At 37.3% G+C, this 18,435-nt stretch overlaps 1 protein-coding gene and 1 long non-coding RNA gene across 30 annotated transcripts in view; one reads left to right on the forward strand and one right to left on the reverse strand.

Moving 5' to 3' along the window:
* LOC141375930 (uncharacterized) overlaps positions 1–18,435 on the reverse strand; it is a 66,424-nt gene that overhangs the window by 47,707 nt on the left and 282 nt on the right. For 3 of the 8 annotated variants that reach the window (XR_015498494.1, XR_015498491.1, XR_015498492.1), the window contains exons 2-4: positions 18,025–18,115; positions 16,651–16,754; positions 16,342–16,515 (exon numbers count right to left, since the gene is read on the reverse strand). This is a non-coding gene — a long non-coding RNA (uncharacterized LOC141375930). Of the gene's footprint in view, positions 1–15,578; positions 16,516–16,579; positions 16,755–18,024; positions 18,116–18,435 lie in introns of those variants that run through there. The other 5 variants (XR_015498495.1, XR_015498493.1, XR_015498489.1 and 2 more) reach the window with 3 other exon arrangements.
* prdm16 (PR domain containing 16) overlaps positions 1–18,435 on the forward strand; it is a 452,417-nt gene that overhangs the window by 44,745 nt on the left and 389,237 nt on the right. The gene's annotated exons all lie outside the window — the stretch shown is intronic.

Here is an 18,435-nt window from a genome sequence, read left to right on the forward strand (position 1 = left end):
ATTTGAGCTCTGTAGACGCAAGCGAAAAATAAACAAATCGATACCATCCAGTCACAATACCTTTCTGGAGCATGCAAAACTCATTTCCAGCTTGCCCAAATATCCCCACTTTTCTGTCCGCAGGACGCCCAGAATAGAGATGCTATCTGATCTGAGTTCAGAAATGAAACATGTCATAGCAAATTATGAGCATGTTTTTTGAATTACTTACTCTTGGGCTGGCCTGAAATCACGGCGTTTCAAGGCGGGTATTGTGCGGAGAGGAGTGAGACAGACAGAAACAGAATAAAATGAGCAGAATAAAGGAGAGCGACGGTATGTGTGTTTGCTCTGGAACAAATAATATCACTAGGGCTGACTCATGCGCTGCACAAATGAGAAATGATGAGAAGAAGCCCTAGTCATTCCTTTTTGGCTACGTTCGAAGCATCATTTACTGAAACTGGCCTGGACCTCTGTGCAATAATAACCACATCCTCCAAGCATCTTCAGCAAGGCCTGTTTTTATAGCTGGGAAAGATGGGCACAGACTTGTTAAGACCTAGACTGGTTCGAATGGTCGGCCAAAGGGGAGCAGTGCCTCAGAAAGAGCCGTTCTAGTCAAAAAACGTGCTGCGTGCATCTGAGACATTACTAGTGCAGCTAAGAAAAAGTTCATGGAGAGATTATGAAACAGGGAACTGTTGAAGATTGATGGGGATAGAGTATATGTTTTTTCTGAGCAAACAAATACTGATTCTAATCATAATTATACTCACTAAATTGTCATTCAGAGTAACAATAGTTAAGCAGTTCTTATTATACTTTTATTGACTGACTGAATGACTGACTGACTGACTGACTGACTGCTTGGATGATTGATTCAGTGCAGCACAATTGACTAGGGATGCATTTCTGAAAACCATCGTTTAGCCAACTAAGGTCGCAAGTTTCGTCATTACGAACTTAGTTTGCTTATTTTTTGTTTCCCAAATCCATCGTTCCAACAAACATTCGCAAACTGTGTCGCAAACTTGTACACTTGCAACTACACCTCTAAAGCTGTAGTTAGAAGCATAGTCCCCCCATGCCCTTCTCCTTTCGAATGTTCCAACATTTAAATGTGCAATGATTAAAAAGACATTAAAGTCATCTCTATTAGGTTTAATTTGATTTCAAAACTATTTTTCTACCTTTTTTGACAATTGCACTCCATTCGTAGTGCACTTTAAAAACATTTATGCCATTTTAAACACAGCAGTGGCTCATGACGAAAGCTATAGGTTATTATTACTTAAAAGTGGAATGTATGTTATGTCCCCAAAGCTTGTGAAAACAAAAATATATAGCATATAGCATACATTAATGGTTTTAATTTATAGTAGGTTATTTATTAGGAAATGTATCTGTAGGCCTACTGTATATGACATGGGCCTGTTGGCTAGAACATTCCTGCAGTGGTTTAAAATAGTAAAAATATACAATAAATAAACAATATCCTACTTTTAGGATAACAATTTTTATTATTATTATTAATAATAATAATAATAATAATAGTTTCCCAGAGATGGGTTGTGGCTGGAAGGGCATCTGCTGCGAAAAAACGTGCTGGATAAGTTGGCGGTTCATTCCGCTGTGGCGACCCCGGATTAATAAAGAGACTAAGCCGAAAAGAAAATGAATGAATGAATAATAATAATTATTATTAATAATAATAATAATAATAAGAAGAAGAAGTAATATTTTTTTCTTTTCTTAATAAATGGCCTACTATAAATTACAACCATTAGCCTAAATATTTATATGATTTATAGATGAGATTATAATACATGTTGGCTAAGTGGTTTTATGTTTTAGAATAGAGTATGGCATATTCCTAATAATATTTGTAAAGGAAACATATATGTGCTGTTTACAAATATTTCAATTTTAATGAAAAATGTATGCATGTTATTATTATTATTAATTTAATATAGCTATAGCTCTTAAATCGCTATCAGCAGGTCATACCTAAAAATCAGAATCAGCCAAGAAATCCTAAATTTCCAATTATTATCTGTGTGTGCATTTCACAAAAAAAAAAAAAAGCCATCAAGTTGACTCACGATACCATTTATAATCACAATCGCATATCACAATAATGTACTTAAAAAAGTATATATATAAATTTTACTGGTTCAAACTACTTATTTAAAATGAGCTGAAACAACACAATTCTTGAGATTTCATTCGGATAACTTAATTTTTTATGTTCAATCCACATAAATTTGTTAAAAGTGTTAAGTTAACTTAATCGATTTGTGTTGAACCCTGCATTTTTTTTTACAGTGTGACCTCAGTAATCGGAATATGAAAATTTTACCAAGCTCCTAATTGATACTAATCTGGAGAACCTACAACACCCAACAACAATTATATATGTATAATAAAAATGTGCTGCTTGTTCAAAATACTTATTTAAAATGAGCTAAAACAGCACAAATCTTGAGAATTTTGGACATCTTAAATATTTTAAGTTCCATCAACTTAAATTTGTAATTATAAGTTAACTTAATTCATTTGTATTGAGACAACATGAAGAAATTGTGTGGAACCCAACATTTTTTACAGTGTAGTTAGCCTGTTGTTCGTTGTTAAACTTCTGTGGTAAGATGTTCCCGCAAAACTCGTCCATTTTTAACAGCGAATGTAACAATTGTTGTACCAACAATACAAAAGGATTAAAATGGCTTCCAAGTAATGAAGGCTATATTTGTAGATCTTAAAGGGGTAGTTCACCCAAAATTAAATTACCTCACAATTTACATGACCAATTTTCATGAACATTCACTTATTGATTTCAAAAGTAGGAATTTACTATGAAAACAAAACACTATATAAAAAATAGAAGTCAATGGGTACTACCAACCATCATTTTTAAAGATAACTTCTCTTGTGTTCAATAGAAGAAAAAAAAAAACACTCAAGTAGGTTTTGAACGAGTGAAGCGTAAGTAAATGACAGAAATAGGTGACATTTTGGGGTGAATAAAAGTGTTTGCTTACGATATTTTCAAATTCTAAAACCTTTTCTCTGCTTAAAATGTATTGGGAAAGATTCTACAGATTATACTATACATTATTTGTTAAATGTTATATTGATTGTGTCATCATTTGGAACATTTTTATGTCACATGGCATAAACAACCCACGCACAAAAAAAATAATAATGCATGGCTGGAATGTAAAGGCGGCACAAGGGCAGATGGAGGAAGTGGGGTCTTAGCATGGCTGGGGGTCATTGTTATCAAAGCTGGTGTTTAATGGGTTCCTGACCCTTTCTCGTAGAAGACATTTTGTGAGTAGGGCAGCTGAATAGATCTGAAGGCTACGAGCAGGTATGAATGCAGGAAGGGATTTGCAGCAGGAACAATGACCCATCATTTCCTGTTTAAGAGCACATCCAAACGGACAATATGTCGCTGGACAATACGCCACTGTACTGCAGCCTCAAACAACAATATGAGCTAAGAAAAATGAATATCAGGTCACTTAAGGCTGTTCCATCAGTGCTGCCATTGTGTCTACAGTCTACTAAGGCAACTACATTTAAGGTAGTAACCTAAAAGAAATGGACTATGAAGAACACTTTCTATATTGGTTTATATCCACTATAAAATTTTTAATCAATAGTTTAGCATTGACACTAACTAATTGACATTAGTTGACCCTAACTAGGACGGTACAGTGGCTCAGTGGTTAGAACTGTCGCATCATAACAAGAAGGACACTGGTTTGAGTCTCGGCTGGGTCATTTAGCATTTCTGTAAGGAGTTTGCATGTTCTCCCTGGGTGCTCTGATTTCCCCCACAGTCTAAAGACATGCGCTATAGGAAAATTTAATAAACTAAATTAATAATAATAATAATAATAATAATTCATTTTATTTATAAATGGTGTGTTTCTGGACACCCAAGGTCACCTTTAACAAGCATCAACTGCCATATCAGAACAAATTAAAACAATTAATAAAACATTGCCAAACAAAATTTTAAAGGTACAAACTCATCGTGAGTTTAAAATAACATGATAAAAGATATAGTCAAAAGAAAGCCTGCTTAAAAAGATGGTTCTTGAGACGAGATTTATATTAATAACGAGCCATGGTTGACCTGAGCTCAAACAGACCTTGTCATCATCTTGATGATCAGCCACAAAGCCAAGTTGAACAAAATCTGCCCTGTTTTTGCAAGCGGTTTCACTTCCTCCAGAAAGTTTGTGTGTGTTCACGTGCACGTCTATATTTGCAATAATGAACTTCTTGAGCTGATGATAACAACGTGCGCGTGATTATTGAAGTGCTTCTGACATCTAATCCTTACCGAAGCGGACCAACGTGAGAGTGAATCATAAAAAAACAAAGGAGAAGCCGGAACAAAGGAAAAACAACAAAGGAGCAAATGATTCTTTCAGCAACCTAAAACATGAACAAACTGTCATGTTTAAGTGTTATCACCTTTTGGACTATTATGAACTCGGAATTCCTTTCTAACAGAGGTTACATGTGCTGGTGAAGATTAAAAATACAGATGAGAGGTTACTGTGAGCTATATGTTGTCTGCTGTTTTTGAACCCAAACAAGGACTAAATGTATGCTGTGTGTAGTTTCTCTGTAGTTGGTAACATATCGGAGACTGTAAGGGGCTGTTTGTGTTCATATATGTTGCATTTATTTTGTTATTTAATATATTCGCAGACGTTACAGTAGGCTATTTCGCATTGATCTGCAGTTATAATCAAATGCTTTGCATAGAAAGGTCAGTGATGAACATTTATACACAAGTATTTATTCTGTGTTTTGAGAGAAGTGCTTCTCATATGATATGTGACCAACCCGTACAGCTTAACTTTGACATTTCCTCGAGCGAGATTGACATTGACTGAAATGTTCTGTTGTACACCATGCTCACGAAACCATTGGTACCATTTTGGCAGTGGAAACGCAAACCTGATAAAGGTGACCTGAACTGTACCTTACCGTGTCGTACCACTCAGTGAAAACGGGCCATAAAAGATCATTGTGCTTAATCGAGTGCGAGGTGGCACCAGGGAAAAGAGTTGGCTGATCTAAGAGTGCGAGAATGGGTATAAATATGGGGAAGTTCGGTGAGATATTGAGGAGCAAGATTATGAAGTGCCTTGAAAGTAAGAAGTAGTATTTTATAATCAATACGAAACTTTACCGGAAGCCAGTGAAGCTGATAAAGAAGTGATGTGACATGCTCCTGAGATGAAGTCCTAGAGATGACACAAGCTGCATGGTTCTGAACCAGTTGGAGTTTATGGAGAAGGAAGGAAGCCCAGTGAGAAGTGCATTACAGTAGTCAAGACGTGATGCAACTAATGCATGGATGAGAACTGCTGTGTTATTGGTTGTGAGAGAAGGGTGGAGTAATATTACGCATTATTATTCCGGTTGAAGGCGACGTGATTGTCGTTTGCATAGAGCGCCAGTTCAGCTTGCTCCGGCCCTGGCAATATGTGTAATATTACTGATGTGACCTTCAAACATGAGTGTGCTATCCAAGATGACACCCAATCTATTATCAATATCTATTGTAGAATGATCACATTTATCCAAAATACTTTTAGTCCCAATGAGTAGGGCTTCAGTTTTGTCACTATTTAATTTGTATTATTTATTTTAAAAATGTATCATAGTTTTAATTAAATTTAAATTGTCCATAGTGTGTCCAAAGTGTGTGTGTGTGAACGTACTAAATAATCTAATAATGTAAACCTTGTATTCAAACCTTTTGGACCTCCTTGATATCAGCTTGGCACACTCCAACAAATGTAGTAGAAACAAACATTGGCTAGTAATTTGATTACATATGAAAAGTAAGGAAGACACTGGACTAAAAATGAAATCGTGAAGTAGAAGGAATACTTTTTTAGTATTTTAAATAGGCTTAGAACAACATGTTAAGTATTATCTTCTACAAACAGTACTCACTTAGTACAAACTAGTGCCAGTTTTAACCGGAATAAAAGGATCTGCATTAAATGCTTGAAAATACCTTTAGAATAAAACATGCGCTCAACCTACGTCACAGATCCTAATGTACAATGCAGCTTTCTCTTAGCAATTTTAAACGGGAAGAGACCCAGCAGAGATACAGCTGCCAAGTGCCGAGGCAAATATTTATTTTACGAAATTACACGAAGTCGCCTCTTTTTCTAGGACGTGCCCCACAATAGCATCTCAGCATACACAAAAGTGCCCATGATGCTCCAGAGCAGCAGACCTCTTCGCAGACGCGCGGTTGGAAGGCATACTCAACCCAGACTGAGATATCCATCTGGGGTTTGTCATGTTAGACATCTGCCCACGTCTTTTTTCTCTTCTGTAATTATAGGAATATTTATTTTCCTTCGATGCACTCTGGGAAGACGCACATCATGTGGCTTGGGTTTTGTGGACGCTGTGAAGGACCAGGAAATGGCCTGTCCATGAAGTGAAGATTTGTGAGTCTAATTTTTGGGGAATTGACAAACAAACGAGAGAAATAAAGGAGGAGAGGTTTATTGTGATTTGATGTAATGAGATTTTGAAATTCTCTTGTATTTGCCTGAGGAAATGAGACGTTTAAAGAAGCAAGGAGAGCATCATGCTATTCGTCGCCACATGTGTAAAGTGTCTGTATCTCATCAAGTCGATCACTTAGTGTGTGAATCTAAACACTTCATCTCTTTGGAGTAAAGATTCATAGCAAAATCTATACGTTCATTTATGCATAATCTATATCGTCACTTATTCTGGTGGTCTCTGATCAATATCGGTCAATGGCTGAGATCAGGCCTTTTCCATATTGATCATGCATATATTCCACCAGATTGGTGATACATTTAATGTAGATATATTATGTGAAGAGTAATGACATATATGCTTGGCACGACCCGGGCCAAGATAAATCATAACACAAATAGAACAGTTTAATTTCCATCGGTGGCTTTGGTTAACCTTGAAAAGCGCATTTGCAATGATAGTCGCTGCCACCAAACGGCACGAGAGACACATATAACTTAATGTAGACAAAAAGAGGGTCTCTCTTTTATTGTTGGGTTACAAATTAACTAGTTACTGTAATTAAATGACTAAAAAAAAATTAAAGTTTGGGAAATACTTTTAATTTTAGCCAATATAATAACAGTTACGCAAGATATACTGTAAGGTATACTCTCTGTAAGTTTAACAGTTCTATATAAATCAATTCAAAGAAGCAAAGTAATTGTATTTTTTTGTTATACAAATATATTTTACTGAAAAATTACATTTTAAAACAAAAAATAATTGAGAAATTAGTCCAAGACAACATAAAGAACAAGGACAGTGAGACGGTAATTGTATATTTGTTATTCAGATACAGTATTTTGATACTAATTCAAATGTTAAACTGAAAAAGGATAGATACATTGGGGGAAATAAGTATTCAACACATTACAATGTTTCTCAGAAAACATATTTCTAAAGGTGCAGTTGACTTTTCCCTGGATGTTGGTAACAACCACAAAAATATATATATGAAAAGAAACAAAACTTATTCATTTCCAAATGAAGTTCTGTGTAATAAAATGAAATGACATAGGGAAACATTTTGAACACATGAAGAAAGGGAGATGTAGAAAGGCAGTGAAAGCCCAGACAGCAGCTGAAATTTCTCTGTAATTCTTTAGCAACCCTCTGCCCTTCCTCATTGTAAATTAATACTAGCTGCTTCAGTGAAACAAGAGTGGACATTTCAGCGAGACAATGATTCAAACCACAGCCAAAGAGACTCTCAAATGCTTGCAGAGAAAGAAAATCAAGCTGTGGAATGGCCCAGCCAATCACCTGATATGAATTCAATAAAAAATACAAAATAAAGCTCAGATTTGATAGATGAGACCCATAAAACCATCAAGATTTTTACACTTTGTAAAAGTCTGGGCCAGAAATCACACCTGAGCAATGCAAGTGACTTCATTCTACAAACACGTCATCTTTAAGCTGCCATCTTAATACTTTTTTTCCTGTGTCATTTCATTTTATTATGTATAACTTAATATTTAAAATAATTGGTTTTGTTTTGTTAGCATATATGGATTTTTTTGGTTGTTATCAACATCTGGTGACAGGTTCAAGTCAGTGGCATCTTCAGAAATACATTTGTTGAGAAAAATGGTGACGTGTTAAATACTTATTTCCCCCACTGTATATCTGACGATTGTACATACTTAAGAAACAATGAAATCTTTTCAAAAATTTGTGTCGATATATGTATGAAATATGCTACCAATTCTTTTGCGTTTTGATATATAGACTGTTTAAAATGTGTTAAAAAGTGTTAATTTTTTAAACAAAACTAAACATGTTTGACTAAAATATAGAAAGAGTAAAAAAAGAGTTTAATTTTGGCAACACGGTGGCTCAGTAGTTAGCACTATTGACTCACAGCAAGAAGCTGATTCGAGTCCCAACTATGTCAGTTGGCATTTCTCTGTGAAGTTTGCATGTTCTTCCAGTGTTCGCGTGGGTTGCCTCTGCGTGCTTCGGTTTCCCCAGAGTTCAAAGACATGTGGTACAGCTGAATTGACTAAACTAATATGGCTGTAGTGTATGAATGTCTGTGTTAAACAGTACGTATGGGTGTTTCCCAGTCATGGATAGGGCATTCGCAGTGTAAAACATATGCTGGTATAGTTGGTGGTTTCAATACGTGGAATAGTTCCCTGATAAATGAGGGACTAAGCTGAAGGAAAATGAATAAATAAGTTTAATTTATTTTGTCTATGGGACTTATTAGGGGTTTTAGTATGGAGTTAAGTAAAGTTACTTTTCAGACAAAGTAATTAGAAAAGTAATTTAAATACAATTTTAATGATGGAATAAGTAACCAAACATTTTTGAAGTAATTTACCCGACACGACTCTTTGTTTGTTTGTATATAGTTTGGCTACCTCAATTGTTTAAATGCTGTACTCAGTTTAAAGTCGAACACCATTTACTCAGTATCTATGGCTTCCGTTATCCAGCTACTGGAAGATGACCTGAATGAAAACAAAACAGCAATGCTACTTTTAGCTGGCAGTCATTTGGTTGCTAATGGAAGGCTCTTGGCAACCAAATTTCCGATGATAAATGATGCTAAGCAGTGGCAGCGTTTGCTCTGCAGGTGTATGATTATCAACAGAGAGGATCATTTACTGTGGTTTACACACCTGTCTCTGCAGACGTTTGTAAAACAGGTTTCATTCTCCAACTTTGACTCACTGATTCATTAAAAGTGAATGTGCCATATTAATATGACGCCATAATCAAATTTAAAAGTAAAGTAACACAAGTCTGCATCAAGTTGCTTAGTTAAGTACTTGGAACTTGATTGGCTCGTACGTTTACCCAACAAAGATATACTAAAAAGCTTCCACTAAATGTTGTTCCTTTGTGCTTTTGACAACAGACGACAGAGTTGTCAAAACAATCCCCATTTACACGGATGCACGTAAACGAATAAAAACACGGGATTAGGAAAGCCAGGCTAGTAGGTTGTAAGAAACAATAACAATGCTTCAATCTGCCATTGTTGTTTTTGTAAAGTACTCATACTTAACTATAAAACAAACGCTTAATACGCATAAACATTCATGAAATTCGTGAATAACACAAATATGGTTTTTCCTATCACCCCCAAAATGGCATTGTTGTGTAAATTGTTACGTAAAAAGTCTTGACTAATGACTCAGTACAGACTTCATGAATTGACAATGTTTTAGAATGAAAAATTGACTTGATCCGTAAAGGTCACGACTTGACTTTGAGCCACTGACTTGACTTTGTCTTTGGTTTTGTGCACTGCGAAATGAAACTTGAACATCTGTCATCTCATTAGTCCTTCCTCATAGTTTACTCATTATTCTTGACTTGCCTTCCATCGTCCCTCAGCTATGATAGCATCTCCTGACGTGCTCCTGCATACGAACGTCCCGAGCAGTGGATGAACTTGGCACACAAAACTTTTTTCTTCTCCCCTCTCATCCTCTCTCATTTGCTTGCTCTCTCTCTCTCTCTCCTTTCCCATCCTCGCCTCCATTTCCATTCTCCTCACAAATGCAGACGATTCACAGAAAACAAGAGATAATGGCCAGTGTCCAATCGGCCAGAGCTAATCAGCGTGCATCGTGGGAAAAGCCCAGGACGAGGGGCGAAAAACAGCCCATTGTCTGGTGGAGATTAAAGTCCCGAAAAGACGGCATTGTCTGACGAGGGGATAAATCTTCCTGCTGTCACTCAAACCTGAATTAAATTCTCCTTCGCCTCTAAAAGAGGCTTATCTCTGCTCAATAGCTTGTTGCGCTACAAGCCCAAAGGAATGTATTTGGTGAACTTGTGTTGCTGACACCTTATGAAGAAAAAAATAAATAAGGAGCAATGGGCAAAGAGCAAATCAGGCTGTTGTGGAGCTCAGGGACTTGAAAGAGGATGTGCATTTGGGCAGACGAGGATCACTATAGTCTTGGCGGGTGGAGGGTTTGTGGGGGGGGGGGTGCAGTGTTAAGGGTGGTTGATTGACTGTGCCTGGCCTTTTGAAAGCAAAGTATAGTCCTTCCTCCGATTCCCCGGACCCTCTTCCTCTCCGATGCCAAGAGGCATTGGGAAGCACGTCACTTGCCGGAAAAGAGATCTGTCTATGGTACTGCTGGCTTGCAAAGCGGTGGCAACATATGAAAAGGCCATGGCCGCATCACTTTATCTGTCCTCCAGCAAATCCTCTCGCCAAATTTTGCTCCTTCTCACCGGCTCTTTATCTGCTCTCCAGCAGGCTTCCCTGCCAAAAACCGATCCCTCACACCAGGGCCCTGGAAGGATCTTCATGTTCTGTGTGCATTTAAAACAGACCGCAAAAGAAAGAAAGAAGGCAAAAGAGACAAGGGAAAAGGAACTTCTGTGGACACTGCCCCGGTCTGAATAGAGAAAGTGGGTGTCCCATTTTTCAGCAAGTCCTTTCTGTGTACCGAAGGAGGAGAGTAAGGATAGATATTGATGATTCATACTAGAACAAAACAAGAAAGCACACGGAGCAGAGAGAGAGAGTCTATTCTTTACCACCCGCTGCCTGCTCCCTAAACAGGATTTTCCGCTTGCCGTTTTTGCAACTCGCTGTTGTTGTTTATGCCCTCCTTTAATTCCCTTCTTTCAAAGTCCCGGGGCTGCACTTTCGCCATCTCTGGCCCGTCTGGACTTGGCTCCTTAACAAGCAAGGCTTACACCTGCTTACAGGATTAAATTAATTAGCACGAAACAGAGATGGTGGGGGGATAGAGGGAAGAATTATCACAATGAGGCAACTAGGCCATTGTTGCCCAGTCATGGCATCCTCTAGAGCGGATGCTGGCTCCGTTGTTTTTTGTGGGGAGCGGAAGTTACACCAGGAGCACACAAAAGGAGCAGGCTGATTTGTTTGGGTGTTGGGGCCTGAGGGGAGAAAGATCTGTCAAGGTGATGTTTGACTGGCCTTATTCAGTGATGACCGGGGCTCGGCGAGGAGTTTGTGTTCTAAAGCCATGGAAACGCATTCACTATTCATTGGGTCTCTCTTGAAAATAACGGTTCCTAGCAGCACCTTGGGTTCAGCAAAGTCCTATTCTAATCAAGAACCACATATGGTTCCATTGAGACAAAAATGTTGGTTAGTTGCTCAATAAATACAATGTACTCTCTTAGAACTAAAGGTACAAAAGCTGTCACTAAGGGTGGTACCTTTTTAAAAGATTTTTTGTTGTGTGTTTTTGTTGATGTTGTCCCTAAAACGGTCCACAAAGGTACATATTAGTACCTAAAACTTAACTTCTTTTACTTTCTTTTAAGTCACCATTTAGGACATTTACCTTTTTAAAAGGTATGGCCTCAGTGACAGAATTTGTACCTTCATTTCTGAGACAGTAGAACCTAAAGGATCCCGTAATAAGAACTTCATCTCATGATGTTCCACATTTGACTTTCTTTTGTCAAAACCCTAAAACAGTTACATTTACTGGCAACCAGATCTCAATGAGTGGGTGTATGTTTAGTTTGTTGCTCCAAATGATATCGGATAGCAACAGGATGACCTCTGTCTTTTTTGATGTGGGAGGTTTAATCCAAATATTGGAGGTTACTCCTTATTTGGCGAGCTGACTTTTATTTAACAGGATTATTTCTAAGTCAGGACAGGTAACCCCAGCTTCGTCAGAGGAAATTCTTCCTCCATGAGGTATTGAAGCCCCTTTGGCAAGTGTCTGCCCTCATCTGTCTCTCTTTCCCGAAGATGTCAGAGGAGCAGTAGAGGAACACAGGACAGAATACCCAAATCCATCTCACTAAATGCTTGCAGATGTGTGAACTGTGTCCTTGCCATGTTTTAGGCGCTACCTCAACACTTTTTCAGCTTTCTGCTGACCGCAATGACAATGAGTTAAAGTTCTCAGCTCAGTTAGTGAGCTATATTATTTTTGTTATGTTCATAAATTGTGTTTTAGGACAAAACTGCTAAACATCAAGTTTTCCTTTTTTTAAATCACGCTTGTACTCAAAATCCTCATGATTTTTTTGGGGTCATTTGATTCTTAAGAGAGCTGACCCTCCTTAAAAAGACATCTAACTTGAATGTCACAAATGGAAGAAAGAGGGGGAGGAAAAGAGTGCATTTCAAACGCATCATTGAAAAGGAGCATGAAACGGAACCACTTGACCTGCCACCCAGGACATATTATTTCTGAATAGATAAAGATGTCCAAAAATAAGATCTATTTTGGGTTTTTGACTAGTTCCAGATCAGCATTCAAGAGGCAATTTGAGAGTTGTCTGAATGGTGTAGCCTGACACCAGAGAGCTTTACCATACCAGGGCTCGAAATTAAAAAAAATTCCGGGTAGCACCAATGCTCCTAACATCAAAAAATGTAGGCGCACCAGCCAAAATTTTGGCACACCCACCAACAATTATGAGCACCGATTCTACAAGTTTTATATTAAAACATTTATTTCATTTGAAATGAACACTATAACAAACAAAAAATCTGCATGTGCCCACCGGCCCTACATGCACTGCTTGACGTGATTGAGATAAACTGAGTTAACAATAATAACTTTGTTGTTTTCACAGGTGGTGTCTGATATTGCACACATGATATTGACATATAACTTTTTATTTACATACGTCATCTAAAGAGCAAAAACAGTCTCTATATGAGCTGCAATAGTTTAATCCCAGTGAATTCATGCTCTTTTGCATTGGTGAACACAGTCGCACAACTGACAGCATCGTAACGATTAAATAAAGGATTATATGACAATAGGACATCTCGTGCTTAAAATGTGTAGATGTGGCAAACGCTGTTACCTGAAAACTCTGTCTTACTGGCGTTACGGTGAATGGCTTCAGTCATTTTCATAGTGGACTTTAACCCACTAGAAGTTTTTTATCCACTCTAGTGTAAATGGTAGATTAACATTCACCGCATGATCACTAATAAGATGCATCATTATTTGTAACTTTAGGTGGTTTCTAAAACAAAATCTGTCAGTGTTGTTTTCATTCTCTTGTATCTAGACCTGTATGTTTTCACGGCTGAAGCTCCCTGTCATCTGAACTGAGTGATTGACAGCTGATATTGACCAATCCATTTGCGTTCTGTTCTAGAGCAGTGGGATAATCAGAAACGCTTGAAGGTGGGGCAAGCAGTGCGGGATTTGTTTACTGCAGCAAGTTGATATGACAACTTTTAAAAAAAAAATTCTGAGCGCTGCGTTTGGCATTTTTTGGTGCTAAGTTGCATTCTGCTTGAATTTCTCCTAACCGCACAGCATCGGTTAACATTATTCAGTGAAAACTTCAAAATCTTACTTAAAAACAGTCGCAATTTCGAGCCCTGCATACCATTGAACCTTGAACCAAACATCGATCAAAATTATTTCTTGAGTACTGCATCTAAATTCTGATATTGTGTGTTATCATGGCATCGACAATATATTTAACTAGCCTGACACAGATTCTAGAATATGTTTTGCACCTATTTTAAGGAGAAAATGGTAATAATTTTACAAAAGTCCTACATCGTTCGAAACTTTCAGAATGAAATGAAGAGATTTTCAATGCAGTTCTGCCTATAAACCGATACTACAATTGTTTTGCTTTTAAACATGAAATATTTCTGATATTTTAGATGATTAGTTTCTGAGGAATTTGTGAGTAGAAAGGCACACTGTTAATAGACATGGTTCTTTATTTCCCTTTTAAAGATCACCTTCAGAAAATTGAGTGTTGGGTACACATATAGTGGACTCTGGTAAGTGGCAAGAGCACTCTGGTGCAATCCTTTCCTTATGACAGTGATTAGAGCCACGCAGACAATGAGCGGTCTGAGCCCAAGATTCCAGCGCTAACCTTCTAGCTTAGCAGAGAAGTCTCAGCAAGGCTTAGCACATTCTTAACCTGCCTTGAAAATGCACGCTAAGTACATGTAATCAAATGAAATCCGTTGTAATTTTCAGATATCTATCGATTTGTGATGTTGTTATGCCTTGTGATAGGTAGAACATTACTGGCAGGGTGTGTGTGAACGCTAGCAGCTGTGAGTTACTTTGGCCTTCAACAACATTTCAACTGTCAACTGTCCTGATGATACAAGGGGGATCGGTTTACGCATTCACTCACGCTCGCTCTCCACACACACACACACTCACAGTGTGATATGATATAAAGTAACTACCTCCAATGTTTTCTGATGCTATAATTGTAATGGACTGTACAACACGTCCTACGCTTCACCGACCGAATCAACCTGGCGTGTGATATCCCTACCCGCAACGGAGGAAGTGTTAACTCAACTGGAACGGTTTTGTCCTGTTAAGACGAGAAGAAAAAGGGAAAAAAGTGGGAGAATGTGGATAACAGGACTAGTCACAGCAACCCTGATCCCGTCAGGTATTCACGCTATTGTCAGCACGTATAACGGCTGTCCGTCCGTCATCCCCGCGGTCAGACGCCTAATCTGTCCTTTCAGTGTGCTCTGAAAAGCCCCCAGCGCCACGGCCCCGGCGACACGCCGATTCTCCATTCACCCTCCCCTGCCGAATGCAATCACCGGACAACCCTGCAATAATGCGCTCCCTTTGAAAAACAAAATAAAGGTGGACGGCTCGTTGTGGTTAGTCCCGGCGAGATAAATCATGCACTCCAAATTAACTTCCATTCAAAGTGCTGGAAAAGAATAGCCATCCGCGGACGGACGGGCTGCGCTCGGAGCATGATGATTCGACTTGATAAATGTCAAGGCGGATAATTTGAGGGCTCTGATTAAGATCTTATCGGCCCGGGAAGTTAATAGAAAAGAGTTAATCAAAAAAGCCGCGCAGGGTTCTGCCGAGTATCTGCGGGAGAGATCCCGTTTAAATTGGCTCCACTCGGGTCCTCTCAATTCTTGCCCATACAAAGAGGTTGACATGTCCAAAGGTTAGTCATCCCACCAGGTTTGCTAATGCTCAAAAACAAAAGCGCTTTAAAAGATTGGCTAGAAGACACGATTAGAAAGCATGCAGGTGATCTCCTCACCTTTTATTGCTTCATGCTAAGACAAACTTTTTTTTTTTTGAAAGACAGTATTTTTTTAAGTATTCAAGTACAGCAAAATTACACTTCTATATTGTTATAACAGACACATAACCTATAGATACTCTACTTGACTACACTAAGTAGGCTCCATTTATCAGTTCTCCAGTATTGATGGTTTATGTCACATTTTATTTGACGCAAATAAAAGGTTGTAAGGACAGATTATCTATTCAATTTGTCATAATGTTATATGCTTGGGTGTTGTCAAAGTCCCTAAATGGCAGGTTAATTTATCAAGCTGCAAACACTAATAAATAAATAAAATTTAGAAATAAAAACACAATTTTCTAAATACATTTTTTTTGTTTTAGGCTTATAATTCTATAAAGAAATACTGAAATCTCCAAAACAGATTTTTAAGATACTTTTACATTCACTATATTTAACATAATTGTCCAATTTTATTTACCTATGATATATATATCTCATTCATTGCTTTCTGAAACACTTTGCACTGTAGATAAAGTCCTAATGTGGGTTTTAAAATCATTTCATTGATCTTAAAATCTTTGTGATGATCCACATTCCTATCTTTCTAGCTTCTTAAGAGCAGAATGTAGAGTCAAATATGACATCTAGCATGACAAAGGTTTGTCAAGCATCTTATGTCTATATATTTTTGATTTAATTGAATTAGATACACCACCCGCGAGTGTGATTATCACATCTATCTGTTGGTTAAATAAACAAACCTGCCTTTGTCAATCTTTGATCCGATGTGTGGAGGGAAAGTCACGTGTCCCTTTGGCTGGGAAAAGCTGACAGATAAGCAAAAGGTGCATCTCATTTTATCGACTCAAGGACACGCATTATCCACTCCAAAGCGAAACGAGTTCTCTTAAAATCCTCTCACACTAAGCTGACCTTTACCTTTTAAAAACAAAAAAAAAAAACTTGGAGAGTTCTTGTGCAACAGTAATTGGTAGAGACTTACCAGTGGATTTTTCATTTTTACAGATTTGTAGTGTCTGTACCGGCATGCTGACACCTGTCAGGATGGCCTACCTTCTCGAAGCAGGGTGGGGAGACATGTGGAGATCATGGAGATGATCTTTTGTCATGTTTGCTCCCAGTTAGGTGGTAGTAAGCACAGGTAGAGCAAATAGCAGCTAAACAAACAGAAGAAGACAGTGGTGTGTGATAAATGATGAGACCTGTGTGAACACAAATAACTCAAGCAACATCAAAAGATTTTGTCTTCTTATTGTAGAGTAAAAGTTCATAGTAGAAGTTGCCATAAATTATGCGTAGCTTGTGTTTTGGCAAGCTGCAGTTTTGAAATAATTAAACCACAGGTGGTCTAAATATATATATATATATATATATATATATATATATATATAAATAAAATAAGTTTATGTATATATTTATAAATAAAACACATATACAACACATACTCTACCAGGGCTCAACAATAAGGACTGCCCGATGGCCCGGGGCCAGTGTGAGAGATGCTTGGGACAGTAGACAGGATCATTACTGGCCCGATTGGGGCCACCTTTTTGTTAAATAATTTCAAACTGAAATAAAATACCTTCACATTTTCCATACTGCTCTTTTTGTTTTGTTAACACATAATTTTGCTCATTATACGTATATTGACATTTTAAAAGTATTATTTAAATAATTTTTAACATTTAAATAATTATAGGCATTATTTTTGACACATTATTTAAAATATGTTGCTAAAAAATAGCGTTTAAATTGTATTTTTTCTTTGGTGGGGCCAGTGGAAATTTTGGCCGGGCAAGTAAAAATCTAAACCATTGGCCTGATCGGACCAGTAGAAAAAATCCTTTGCGTTGAACCCTGTCTACACACGCATATATTAGTGTTTTTAAGGTTTGAAAAGTGCTTACATTTTGGCTAAAGTACTTGAAACTGCTTGTAAATGTGTCACTAAACAGGTAATAATATTTTACTATTTAAATTAAATTAATCATTTTGCTTTTGCATGATATGAGAACTTTGTAGTCTGTGCATATGCCTGTAGTGTCTTTTTCTCTGTCCCCGTTGCTTACTTAAAGCCTTAAACAGGGAGAGAAGACTAAATGCATGACAATTAAAGCTTCCTGAGTGAACAGTGCATGAAATAAAAATAAATATAAATTTAAGATGAAAGATGACTCATTTAATATTTGATTTAAAAGTAATTTGGATGAATAAATGGCCGTAATTCAATGTTTTCTAGTTATAATGCTATACTATGTACATACTATCGTATGTACATTTTCCACACTTGTAAAGTGCTTAAAAACTTTAAAAATGCACCTGTAACGCGCTTAAAAACTGAATTAAGCTTAAAAGGTTCTTCATTTCACTTGGGAAAAGTTGTAATATATGTATACAAAATATACACAAACACAACAACAGACTCACCTTATTTTTCCAATATTTTCCAGTGTCGTACACAGTCCATGCATAACAATAGTTCACCTCGAAGATAACTCATTGTTGATGGGTCCTCAGTCTGTGGATATCCAAGTAGTGATGGAATCAGTTCGTTTTGCAGTTGTTGGAAATATTATATGTTTTGTTGACATATTTTATCTGCGAAACTTATCCAGTGTCTATTGACGAACACGTCTGGTTGAGGTAAATTTGGTTTTATATTCACACATTCGGACTTTCTCCTTTATAGTATCGTTTCAGAAAAGTATTCTTTGCAAATTATAAATAGTGGAATCATATTAGCAGCCAATGACTATCACATTGTTCACAGCCAAATAAACAGTGCTAATGTCATACGTGTTTCCAGACCGAATATTCAAAGTAACGTTGCCATAGTAA

The sequence above is a fragment of the Danio rerio genome, chromosome 8, assembly GCF_052040795.2.
Source record: "Danio rerio strain M-AB ecotype USA chromosome 8, GRCz13ab, whole genome shotgun sequence".
Classification (NCBI taxonomy): domain Eukaryota; kingdom Metazoa; phylum Chordata; class Actinopteri; order Cypriniformes; family Danionidae; genus Danio; species Danio rerio.